This window comes from Arachis stenosperma, chromosome 6 (assembly GCF_014773155.1).
Source record: "Arachis stenosperma cultivar V10309 chromosome 6, arast.V10309.gnm1.PFL2, whole genome shotgun sequence".
Lineage (NCBI taxonomy): Eukaryota > Viridiplantae > Streptophyta > Magnoliopsida > Fabales > Fabaceae > Arachis > Arachis stenosperma.
The window spans coordinates 85,480,345-85,486,780 of NC_080382.1; the positions used below are offsets into that span (position 1 = coordinate 85,480,345).

General features: G+C 38.2%; 1 non-coding gene across 1 annotated transcript; it reads right to left on the bottom strand.

The window, feature by feature from the left end:
• Positions 1–4,852: 4,852 nt before the first annotated feature.
• LOC130937444 (small nucleolar RNA R71) lies at positions 4,853–4,960 on the bottom strand. Its single transcript, XR_009068664.1, has one exon. It is a non-coding gene; the product is annotated as a small nucleolar RNA R71 (small nucleolar RNA).
• Positions 4,961–6,436: the final 1,476 nt, after the last annotated feature.

Here is a 6,436-nt window from a genome sequence, read left to right on the forward strand (position 1 = left end):
AAATGCTTTCTCATGTTGGACCAAATTGGGGTTTGGATGGATATTGTGACATGTAATCCTACCAACACTTTGATTTGGGAATACATGTGGTATAATCAGTGACCACACTTCATCTCTTCCCATGAGCAATTAAATCAAGGAATTGGGCAATTGTTCAAGTTTAGAGAGATTGGATTGCCAAGGAATTGGGATCCAATCACTTAAGATTGCCAAGGAGATCAATGAATGCATTGATTGAGGAAGAGATGAGAATGAACTTGATCTGGAGAATGCAACATCTCTTGAACCCAATGATTTTTCATATCTTATCTTACCCATTCTCTTTACTTTCTGCCATTTAATTTCATGCTTATTACCCCAACTCCCCATTTAAGATTCTGCACTTTAATTCCTACTATTTACTTTCTAGTCATTTAATTCTCTACAAATTCCAAATCCAATTTCTACTCAGCTCAACTAGCACTTTCTTCTAACTAAAATTGCTTGACCAATCAATCCCTATGGGATTCAACCTCACTCTACTGTGAGTTTTACTTGACGACAATTCAGTATACTTGCCGAAGGGAAATTTGTTGAGAGAAAAGTTTCCACGTATCAAGTTTATGGCGCCGTTGCCGGGGATTGATTTTGAATCAACAATGATTAAGTTTGAAGATCACTAGATTGAGCATTTTTCCTTTTTGTATAGTTTATTCAGTCAATTTCTGTTAGTTGTTTTGATTTCTTCCTCACCCCTGCACCCCCTTAGTTTTGTTTCGTTCTTCATTTCTTTGTTTATTATAATTCTGCTCACTAACCCACTAACTGTTTGATAATTTGCATCACTCACACTAACAATTACTCTAACAAAACTAGTTTCAACATTTCATCTCCTACTGTGCAATCTGTTGTATGACAGGGAGAAGAGAATGAGCTTCAACATCCTTTGATTCAGAACCTGAAAGAACCCTTTGGAGATGACGAAGGGAAACAAGAGGAAAAAGGATTATTGGTGCTGAGTGATGAGCGGATAATTTATACGCTTTTTGGCATTATTTTTAGTATGTTTTTAGTATGTTTTAGTTAGTTTTTATTATATTTTTATTAGTTTTTAGTTAAAATTCACTTTTCTGGACTTTACTATGAATTTGTGTATTTTTCTGTGATTTCAGGTATTTTCTGGCTGAAATTGAGGGACCTGAGCAAAAATCTGATTCAGAGGCTGAAAAGGACTGCAGATGCTGTTGGATTCTGACCTCCCTGCACTTGAAGTGGATTTTCTGGAGGTACAAAAGCCCAATTGGCTCGCTCTCAACTGCGTTGGAAAGTAGATATCTTGGGCTTTCCAGCAATGTATAATAGTCCATACTTTGCCCGAGATTTGATGGCCCAAACCGGCGTTCCAAATCAGCTCAAAACTGCCCGGCGTTAAACGCCGGAACTGGCACAAGAATGGGAGTTAAACGCCCAAACTGGCACAAAAGCTGGCGTTTAACTCCAAGAAAAGTCTCTACACATGAAAGCTTCAATGCTCAGCCCAAGCACACACCAAGTGGGCCCGGAAGTGGATTTTTATGTCATTTACTCATCTTTGTAAACCCTAGGCTATCAGTTCTCTACAAATAGGACCTTTGGCTATTGTATTTGGAGTCTTTCGATCCTTAGATCTTTTGATCATGTTTTTATGATTGAACCCTCCTTTGGAGGCTGGCCATTCGGCCATGCCTAGACCTTGTTCTTATGTATTTTCAACGGTGGAGTTTCTACACACCATAGATTAAGGTGTGGAGCTCTGCTGTACCTCGAGTATTAATGCAATTACTATTGTTCTTCTATTCAATTCAGCTTATTTTTGTTCTAAGATATTCATTCGCACCCAAGAACATGATGAATGTGATGATTATGTGACGCTCATCATCATTCTCGCTCATGAACGTGTGCTTGACAACCACTTCCGTTCTACAAGCAAACAAGGCTTGAATGTTTATCTCTTGGATTCCTTAATCAGAATCTTCGTGGTATAAGCTAGAATTGATGGCGGCATTCAAGAGAATCCGGAAGGTCTAAACCTTGTCTGTGGTATTTTGAGTAGGATTCAAGGATTGAATGACTGTGACGAGCTTCAAACTCCTAAAGGCTGGGCGTTAGTGACAGACCCAAAAGAATCACTGGATTCTATTCCAACCTGATTGAGAACCGATAGATGATTAGCCGTGCTATGACAGAGCGCATTGAACATTTTCACTGAGAGGACGAGACTGTAGCCATTGACAACAGTGATGCCCAACATATAGCTTGCCATGGAAAGGAGTAAGAAGGATTGGAAGAAGACAGTAGGAAAGCAGAGAGACGGAAGGGACAAAGCATCTCCATACGCTTATCTGAAATTCTCACCAATGAATTACATAAGTATCTCTATCTTTATTTTATGCTTTATTCATAAATCATACATAACCATTTGAATCTGCTTGACTGAGATTTACAAGATGACCATAGCTTGCTTCATACCAACAATCTCCGTGGGATCGACCCTTACTCGCGTAAGGTTTATTACTTGGACGACCCAGTGCACTTGCTGGTTAGTTGTGCGAAGTTGTGATAAAGAGTTGAGATTGCAATTGAGCGTACCATGTTGATGGCGCCATTGATGATCACAATTTCGTGCACCAAGTTTTTGGCGCCGTTGCCGGGGAACTAAATGTCCTAACTACAGTTTCGTATTTGTTCCCTGCAATAACAGTGCCAAGTTTTGATCCGACAACAACACCAAGTTTTTGGCGCCGTTGCCGGGGATTGTTTGAGTTTGGACAACTGACGATTCATCTTGTTGCTTAGCTTAGGTATTTTTTCAGAGTTCTTAAGAATGAATTCTAGTGTTTCAAGGTGATGTTCTTATCATCACCAAAGCTGATTGATTCTCATCATTTTAGCTCTTGAATGTAATGTCCTGCTGAAGCTTGGCTAGCCATGTCTAATTCCTTTAGACTAAAGCTTTAGACTAACATTGCATGATTCCTGGAATTCTCATTAAGAATTTTGATATCCTTATTTTCTTTCAATTTTTGAAAAAATCCAAAAAAATTACAAAATCATAAAAACCAAAAATATTTTATGTTTCTTGTTGAGTCTAGTGTCTCACTTTAAGTTTGGTGTCAATTGCATGTTTCTGTTCTTCTTGCATTTTTCAAATTCATTCATGTATCTTCATTAATCTTCAAGTTGTTCTTGATGATTTCTTTGTCTGATCTTTAAATTCTCTTGTCTTGAGTATTTTGTTGTTTCTCATATGCATTTTCAATTTGTTAGTGTCAATAGTATACAAACTTCTAAGTTTGGTGTCTTGCATGCATTGTTTATTTGATTTTAGTTGCATTTTGATTATTCCTCATTATTAAAAATCCAAAAAAATTTTTTTTGTGTCTTTTCAAGTCAATAATACAGAGAATTGAAGATTTAGAACATACAGCAGAGGAATTACACAGAAAAAGCTGGCGTTCAAAACCCCTGGTAAGGAAGGAAAACTGGCGTTTAAACACCAGCCAAGGTGCCTGGCTGGATGTTTAATGCCCAAAAGGGGTGAGTTTTGGGCGTTAAACGCCAGAATGTATACCATTATGGGCGTTTAACGCCAGGATGGCACAAGAGGAAAGATTCTGTTTTTAATTCAAATTCTTTTTCAAGTTTTCATAATTTTTCAAAATCAAATCTTTTTCAAATCATATCTTTTCAATAATATATTTTCAAAATCAATTTCTTTTCATTTTCAAAAATACCTGCTATCAATTAATGATTTGATTCAACATTTCAAGTATGTTGCCTTTTCTGTTGAGAAAGGTTTAATGTCTGAATCATATCTTTCTTGTTAGACAGGTCATTAATTTTAAAAATCAAATTTTTTTTAATTGTTTTTCAAATCATATCTTCTCAATCACATCTTTTTAAAACCACATCTTTTCAATCATATTTTCTTAATCACATCTTTTTTTCAAAATAGTTTTCAATCATATCTTTTTGATTTCTAATTTAAAAATCTTTTTCAAAAATCACTTTATTTCTTTCCCAATCTTATTTTTCGAAAATCATTCTTCAATTTTTCAAAATGTTTTTTTTTAAATCTTTTTAATTTATTTTCAAAAATTTCTTCCCCTCTTCTCATATTCTTCTATTTATGGACTAACACTCCTCCTCAATGGACAATTCGAATTCTATCTTTATAGATAAGTTTGAATTCTTCTTCTACCCTCTCCTTCTTCTTTTCCTCTGATACTTTAAGGAATCTCTATACTGTGACATAGAGGATTCCATATTTTCTTGTTCTCTTCTCTTTCATATGAGCAGGAACAAAGGCAAAAACATTCTTGTTGAGGCTGATCCTAAACCTGAAAGGACCTTAAAGCGAAAGCTAAGAGAAGCTAAAGCATAACTCTCTATAGAGGACCTAACAGAAATCTTCAAAGAAGAAGAACCCATGGCAGCCAAAAACAACAACAATGCCAACAATGCAAGGAAGGTGCTGGGTGACTTTACTGCACCTACTCCCGACTTCGATGGGAGAAGCATCTCTATCCCTGCCATTGGAGCAAACAACTTTGTGCTTAAGCCTCAATTAGTTTCTCTAATGCAACAGAATTGCAAGTTCCATGGACTTCCATTGGAAGATCCTCATCAGTTTTTAGCCGAGTTCTTGCAAATCTGTGACACTGTCAAGACTAATGGGGTTGACCCTGAGGTCTACAGACTTATGCTATTTCCTTTTGCAGTAAGAGACAGAGCTAGGATATGGTTTGACTCACAACCTAAGGAAAGCCTGAACTCTTGGGAAAAGCTAGTTAATGCCTTCTTGGCAAAGTTCTTTCCACCTCAAAAATTGAGTAAGCTTAGAGTGGAAGTCCAAACCTTCAGACAGAAGGAGGGTGAATCCCTCTATGAAGCTTGGGAAAGATACAAACAATTGATCAGAAAGTGTCCTTCTGATATGCTTTCTGAATGGAGCATCATAGGTATCTTTTATGATGGTCTGTCTGAACTGTCCAAGATGTCATTGGACAGCTCTGCTGGAGGATCTCTTCATCTGAAGAAGACGCCTGCAGAAGCTCAAGAACTCATTGAAATGCTTGCAAATAACCAATTCATGTACACTTCTGAAAGGAATCCTGTGAACAATGGGACGAATTAGAATAAAGGAGTTCTTGAGATTGATACTCTGAATGCCATATTGGCTCAGAACAAAATATTGACTCAGCAAGTCAATATGATTTCTCGAAGTCTGTCTGGAATGCAAGCTGAACCAGGCAGTACTAAGGATGCTTCATCTGAAGAAGAAGCTTATGATCTTGAGAACCCATCAATGGAATAGGTGAATTACATGGGAGAACCCAATGGAAATACCTATAATCCTTCATGGAGAAATCATCCAAATCTCTCATTGAAGGATCAACAGAGACCTCAACAAGGTTTCAACAACAATAATGGTTGAAGAAACAGGTTTAGCAATGGCAAGCCTTTTCCATCATCTTCTAAGCAGAGCCACTCTGACTTAGCAACCATGGTCTCTGATGTAATCAAAACCACTCAAAGTTTCATGACTGAAACAAGGTCCTCCATTAGAAACTTGGAGGCACAAGTGGGACAGCTGAGTAAGAAAATTACTGAACTCCCTCCTAGTACTCTTCCAAGCAATACAGAAGAGAATCTAAAAGGAGAATGCAAGGCCATTAACATGACCCACATGGCCGAACTTGGAGGGGAGGAAGAGGCAGTGATCGCCACTGAGGAAGACCTCAATGGACGTCCACTGGCCTCCAATGAGTTCCCTAACGAGGAACCATGGCAATCTGAGGCTCATAATGAGATCATAGAGATTCCATTGGATTTACTTCTGCCATTCATGAGCTCTGATGAGTATTCTTCCTCTGAAGAGGATGAAGATGTCACTGAAGAGCAAGTTGCCAAGTACCTTGGAGCAATCATGAAGCTAAATGACAGGTTATTTGGTAATGAGACAAGGGAGGATGAACCCCCTTTGCTCACCAAAGAACTGGATGACTTGACTGGGCAGAGATTACCTCAAAAGAGACAGGACCCTGGGAAGTTCTTAATACCTTGTACCATAGGCACCATGACCTTTGAGAAGGCCCTGTGTGACCTAGGGTCAAGCATAAACCTCATGCCTCTCTCTGTAATGGAGAAGCTAGGGATCTTTGAGGTGCAAGCTGCAAGAATCTCACTAGAGATGGCAAACAATTCAAGAAAACAAGCTTATGGACTTGTAGAGGATGTTCTGGCAAAGGTTGAAGACCATTACATCCCTACTGATTTGATAGTCCTAGAGACTGGAAAGTGCATGGATGAATCCATCATCCTTGGCAGACCCTTCCTAGCCATAGCAAAGGTTGTGATTGATGTGGACAGAGGAGAGTTGATCATTCAAGTGAATGAAGAATCCTTTGTGTTTAAG